Consider the following 7,062-nt stretch of genomic DNA (forward strand, 5'->3'; position numbering starts at 1 on the left):
GAATCCACAGCTATAAGCAAATTTCTGTTCACAAAGGTCATATATGCAGGTATAGGGATTAGAAGCGTGCATCTAGCTTATGGCCAAACTATTTTTAAATGCAGAAATGTAAAATAACATCTTTAAAATATTAAAAGATGATCTACACATGTCAATAATCAAATGTTGCTTATACCAGATGTATGACAGCTACAGGATTCAAGTGATAAGCAACAAGGTATATAGAAATTAATACTGGCCAAAAAGAACAGGAATATTTTTACATTTCACTGAAAATACACTACTAGAATACAAAATCTAGCAGAAATGTAGGGAAAAATTACAAAATCTAAAACCAGTTATTTAATATTTCTTATTACCTAAACAACAGTATAACATTAAAAGAAACCTGCACCTGTATTTTAATTGTTAATGTCAGTTAATGAAGTTATCAAAAAATGAAATGCAATAAAAAAAGCTTCAAACTCCAAATGAAAAGTCTGCAAGGCTCAGATTAAAACGTGGAATGTTTAAGATGAAAGTAATGAACATACAATTGTTTTTGTTCTTTATTGAATAGAATCAAAAGTTTTGACATTTCTTTGAAGCCTAGAAGTACTAAATTTCATTTCTTTGAATAGTTCTACATATCTTTTTTTTTTTTTTTTAATGGTGAAAGTTGTCTTAACACATTGCGCACCAGTAGTTTTATTGCTAGCTTTACCCAGTGGCCAGATAAGTTTCTATTGAACTAGTACAAAAAACGTTTTACCAAGTATCATGCTTTAAAAAGATATTAGCTTGTAAGAACATGTAATAAATAACTTCAAAATGCAATGGGTGTTTAATTTTAGGATGGGCCTTTAGCATTAATGTAAAACACCGTGTAATATGAAAACACGAGAATGCTTGTGATGCGCCCACAATGTGTTAAGTAGCTTACGAAGTCAGTATCTACAAAGTAGTTGTCTGTTACCATTCTGATAAAATAAAAATTCATCATTAATTTAACTTATGTGCTTTTGATATAACACTTAACACAAGAATAGACGTCTACTATTTTTCCACTAAAACAAAGGAGTACAGTAGTTTTCTTCTCTATATTAGTGTTGTATTTAAAAAAGGTCAACACTAAAAATGAACTATTATTTTCTTTGAAATCATTAAGCTTCTTGCACATCTTAAATTTCCTTCTTCTGCCTGTGTTCAGAAATTTCTTCAATTCCCGGTAATGAGGAAGGCTGCTGCAATGAGTATCCTTTGCAGCTTCTTCATTTGCGTAAAAGAGTGAACGCAGCTCATGTGAAGCCCTGTTTTAGGAGTCACATAGTTCATGCCAACAGGAGCGTTGGGTAGATGTGGTCCAGTTCTCTACTCATCGGGGATTGTGCAGTCGGCCGGGTTTTCACCACTTTGGCCGCCTGCATTTTCACTTGTGTCTTTGTTTTTTGTTTTTTTGTAAGTAGATTTTTTAAAAATATTTTTAATTTTTTTTATTGTCTAAAGTTTTACGTATGTCTTCTTTTCCCCAATTGAACACCCCCCCCCCCCGCCCCCCCCGACTTGTGTCTTTGTTAGGATCATCAGCGTTCTCAGCAGATTCAGCGCCTGGTTCTGTATTTTCCTCATTTTTTAAAAATATATTTTATTGATTTTTTTACAGAGAGGAAGGGAGAGGGATAGAGAGTTAGAAACATCGATGGGAGAGAAACATTGATCAGTTGCCTCCTGCACACCCACCCTGGGGATGTGCCCACAACCAAGGTACATGCCCTTGACCGGAATTGAACCTGGGACCTTTCAGTCCGCAGGCCAACGCTCTATTCTCTGAGCCAAACCGGTTGCATTTTTCCTCATTTTTAATTTCTTTTTTTAGCACTGCTTCATTTTGTTGATCAGGTTCCTTGATCTTGTCCACTTTAATTTCAACCAGTTGTCACCAGATTTAAATGCTAGGCCTGATTTATGAAGTTTCTGAAGTTTTGAATCTTCCTCGTTACCAGCCTCATTTAGAGTGACAAAACCTTCCATGTTCCCTAGGAAACAATGCTTTTTAAGCTTTTTCTTTGCAGCTGAAGCACTCACATTTCCATCTTTTTTCATAGCTTTGTCTGAGGTTCCTTTTTCCCATCAGAAGTCACATCATCTAAGTTAGCAAGATCTTCTCATCTCCCACTGAACTGCTACTTTCTAGCAGTGCTGCTGCTTCACCTACCAGTAGCTCATCTTCGGGTTGGAGAAACATGCTAGGTTCTTGTTCTGCCTGGTCATCTTCTGTATCTTTTTCACCATCTTCACCTGACTTCTCTTCTTGTTCTTTCATTTTATTTTACTATTATTATTTTTTAATCCTCACACGAGGATATTTTTCCATTGATTTTGGAAGAGAGATGGAAAGACAGAGAGAAAAACATCGATGTGAGAGAAACAAATCTATTGTTTGCCTCCTTCATGCGCCCTGACCAGGGCCCAGACAGGGGAGGAGCCTGCAACTGAGGTATGTGCCCTTGACAGGAATCAAATCTGGGACCCTTCAGTACGAAGATCAACGTTCTATTCACTTAGCCAAACCGGGCCTGTTCTTGTTCTTTACCTTCAGTTGTACTTTTAGTCTTGTGGGAACCATCAGTTTTGGATTTCTTATCAGTCAGAGATTTTTTTGTCATCTGAGAATAAGATTTTTTTCAGGATTTATCTTTTTTCAGTAAGTCAATGCCTCTGTTAGGAATCCTTATACCATTTTTTTTTTTTGTATTTTTTAGATAGGCCAACTTTCACACGTCTCCTCTGAAACCAAAGGGCCTTTTTCAAGTAGTGTTTGACCATTGCCATTGCATCTTCTCTTGTCTCCATCTCAATAAAGGCCTGACTTTTCATCCTCATCAGTATATAATTCTGTATTTTCCCATAAGACTCAGCAAGCATAAGGACAACACTGTCAGAATAGCCAGAATGAGGTAAGTTGCTGAGATGTATCACACATCCAAGCTCCTCCTTCTGATCAAACTTCTGGCCTGGCTTACCTTCAGGTTTTTTTTATTCTTTTATACTCTTGTGATAATGAACTTTCACTGGCTTGCCAAATACTCATGCTGGTGTGGTTGTATAATAATCCGCTGCAACCTGAGCATCTTCTGTGGTTGCCATTTCAATAAACGCCTCATCAATTTTATTTAAAATCAGATGAATTGAAATGACTCCAAATGGTCCACCAGCTGTAATAATTGATATCTCACGTTTTTCCCTCATTGGAAATCCATGATGTGAACAACTTGGCTAGTTTCTACTCTACCTTTTTGCATGTGTCTTGGTCCTTGCAGGTTCCCATTTCCAGCACCCAGGTTTTCTCTTGGTCTAATTGCTGGGCCCCCAAGATGAAATGAGGGAGGTAGAGGCCCCAAAATTCCTGGTACTGGGTTTTTAGATAGTTGCAACATGAAGGGATAACCCACTGTGTGTCCTGTATCATTGTCAGGGTTCTATTCTGGATACATTTCAGGAAGCAGCTAGCATGGGAGACTGTGACTTGCTCCATTGATATGTTGACTCTACGCCTTATTAGAATGAACTGGCAAATCACATACAGAGCACAGGTAGGGATAACCCTTCGGTCAGAGTCCATGGAAGTCTTCAATATTGCTGTTTGGAGGAGTGCCCTCATTTTCTCAAAGAGAGAATATTCTTGTAAGGGGCCAGAACCACGTCTCATTCTCTAATACCCACTGTCAACTTTATGATAGTTATGCAAGGTCTCACCAAAAAAAGAATCATCCCTACACCTTTCTCCATCTCTTAATCTGTCATCATCATAATCCATTCTGTCATAATAACCAGATACTTGAGAACAGCTTCCATGGTCATCATCAAGCACTGGGTTGAGACTAGAACCATGATCATCAAAACTGTCTTTTCTAAAGTGCCTTTTTTTCTTCCTAGTCATCGCTAGGAGGCTCCTCCTTTTAAGTTGTAGAAAGATTTGGGGAAAATTCTCAGGAGTTATCTTGTCGCCTGGGTAATCACTCAATTCATCTAAGTCTCTAGCAAACAGACCAAAGCTGTACAAAATGTCACTGGCCTGGCCTGCATCTCCACGGTGTTGAGAAGACAGGGGGAGTGAACCTGTACTTCCAATGTTATTGTCTGACAATTATGGGAAGAAGTACCAGCAGAAGACAGTGCACAACGAGCTCCTTGTTGATTCAATGAAAAACTCATTCCAAGATTCATTAAACTCGCATCCTTCCAAGAGATGCTGGCATACTTAAAGAAGGCCTATTCCTGCTGCAGACAGGTCTTGGCCATGACCCTGCGCATCCCTACAAGAGATGACTGCTGGAATGACTTGGACACTGTAAACTAACTCTTGTCTAGTTTACAGATTAAACATATTTTAATTTTTAAAAATTTTTTAAGATGGACAAAAAGAAAGCTCACACACAGAAAACTAGATTAATGGTGCTTCAAAATATGGTAACACCAAGAACATGACCAGTAAGGACTGTAGAATCTTCTTCAGGCTGAGAACCAGCAGACAGCTCTTAAGGAAAGGGGGAGGGAAAAGGAGAGGTACCTCTCTCCTAGTGATCGGGGATGCAGAGGCTCCCACAATCCTCTACAGCAACTGCACTCTGGAATATTGCTCAGAAATATGTTAGGAACTGATTCTCTTCCTTCTTTATGAGGAAATAGTTAGATTTCTCTGCACTCAGACCTCTTTCAGGACCTGTTAAACACCAACATTGAAGGGAAGGCGCGCTTCAGTTTTTGCGTGCCTCTCATTTTGCAGGGCGTCATGGTGGGCAACCTGGGTACTATTTAATCTTTCATTCCACAGATGTGCATTGAGTGCTTTCTGCTGTGAGTCACCGGAAGCTTTTACCAGGGTGGAAACAAAGTCCCTTCCATTTGTGTGGGAGGGCTGTGGAGACTGGATGATTGATGGGGAGTGAAACCTGAAGCCAGGAAGACTGGTTTGGAGGGAATTCAATAGCCAAAGAATGAGTACAAGGGACCTGACCAAGGTAGTGTCAATGGGAATACAAATGAGGGAAAGGTTTGGGAAAGTTTATTTTTTCAAGCTGACAGAGTGTTTGTTGGTGGGATAGGTAAAAGAAAGAGATAATTGAAAGGGGATTAAATAACTTTCTTTATGTCATTAATTAAATAATGGTGGGACTACTAGAAATAATAAATCCAGAGAGGCAGATGGTCAGTAGAGAAAGACCAAGGCTTAGATTCTAATGACTATGGGGGCGATAATAAGAGACTTCCAAGGGAAGGTGCTTGTTGGCATCTGGGCTCTGTAGGATAAAGGGTAGATTAATGTAATGGCATGGGATCATCCAGTTAAATGCAGAAAGATACAGGGCAGGAATATTGAAGTTCATCTGCCAATTCTTGTTGTTGAGATTGGTTTAAATAAGTGAATTTTGAGTAAAACATCCTGTAATAAAGAACTACTCTATTGTAACTATTATTACTTTGTGGAAAATACCCAAGAGCTTAATGAGGTGTTCAAGGTTTATTATCTCCTACACACAAATTTGCATATCCAAGTAATCACATGGATTGGCATCAATGAAGAACCTTTCCTCTGTTTTCTTTAAAATATGTTTCTAAAAAATATTTTTATTGATTTCAGAGAGGAAGGGAGAGGGAGAGAGATATATAAACATCAATAAGGAGAGATAATCATTGATCAGCTGCCTCTCCCTCCCCCCTCCTCCACTCACTGGGGAATGAGCCTGCAACCTGGGTATGGGCCCTTGACCAGGAATCAAACCAAGACCTCCTGGTTCATAGGTTGATGCTTAACCACTGAGCCACGCCAGCTGAGTGAAAGCACCCCAGATCGAACCTGCAGCCCAGGTATGTGCCCTGGCCAGTAATTGAACCTGCAACCTTTTGGTGTACAGTATGATGCTCCAACCAGCTGAGCCACACCAGCCAGGGCTCATCTGTTTTCTATGTTGTCTTTGATATAATTGCAGGTATGAGGTGAAGTTTATCCTACCTAGGAGGCAAAGTTTGTGCCCATCCCAGGGTTCAGACTGAGCACTTTCCCTTTCTGAGTCCCTCTAGCTTGCCTACTGAAATCAGATCTACCAGAGAAGAAAACTGTAACCCCACAATGCTTCTGTTACTCTTCTTGAGAGTGGAGCAAATGGGCTTGTCTCAGTAGAGACAAAGTTCTTAGAGAGATTGGGAGGACTTAGACAGGAGTGGGAGTTTTATATTAATTTCTCCAGAAGTGGGGAGGGGAACTTACCCAAGATTATAGCAGTGAGACCTCATGCTTTGAGTCGTTTTCTAAGGACCTGGGAGCTGCAGGTCTGAAATTACCTGGAGGCAAAAGAGCTGCCTCATTCATGTCTGTGTTCACCTTGGCCACCATCTCATCCAGACTCAGCACCTGGAGCCTCTCCTCATTCTGGATGTGACCTTATTGGGCCCATCAAGTCCATGGTCCCCAGCCAATGCCGATACACTGCCCTGTTTTCCCCTCTCACAAGGTAGAAAGGTGGCGATTAAATTTGAGTGAAGGGTTGGAAAGAAAATGGAGAAGGGGGCAAAACGAAGAAGAAGGATAATTCATTGGGAATGAGGATGAGATTTGGAAATGAAAATCTAGGAAGAACAATACCCAGGAGTCCTTACAACCAGAACCCCCAAATCTGTCCCAGCAGCCTCTTTAAATTCTAAACTGGCATTTAGGGAACATGCCCTGATCATAGTAGGTGATTAGTATATGGAGCAGAATCCCAGATGAGGAATTTCAGAACAGCAACCAAGATGCTAAGACAGACATAAGACATGGGAACATGCAAGCTAACATGATGCTTAGGAGCAAGAGCTTGGCACAGTTATGAGGACCAAGATGCTGCATGAAAGTTATTTCAAGGACAGTGATGACGCTGAGGCCAGAGAATGCAGCTAGAACAGGGTAATTACTATCTCAGCAGAGGCTTCGGCTCTGATATGGGAACGAGGAGGGATGTGGAAGCTGGGAGCCAGTTTGGATCTTTTCAAAACTCCCAATGTGTTGTTACTGTTTAAACTTCAGCTTCCAATTCTTATTGCTAG

The 7,062-nt window shown here is 40.2% G+C and overlaps 1 pseudogene; it reads right to left on the reverse strand.

Annotated features, from left to right (window-relative positions):
• Positions 1-991: 991 nt before the first annotated feature.
• On the reverse strand, positions 992-6,373 carry LOC118670508 (annotated as a pseudogene).
• Between the last annotated feature and the right edge of the window lie 689 nt (positions 6,374-7,062).

Source organism: Myotis myotis, unplaced genomic scaffold (assembly GCF_014108235.1).
Source record: "Myotis myotis isolate mMyoMyo1 unplaced genomic scaffold, mMyoMyo1.p scaffold_m19_p_16, whole genome shotgun sequence".
In the NCBI taxonomy this organism is placed as follows: domain Eukaryota; kingdom Metazoa; phylum Chordata; class Mammalia; order Chiroptera; family Vespertilionidae; genus Myotis; species Myotis myotis.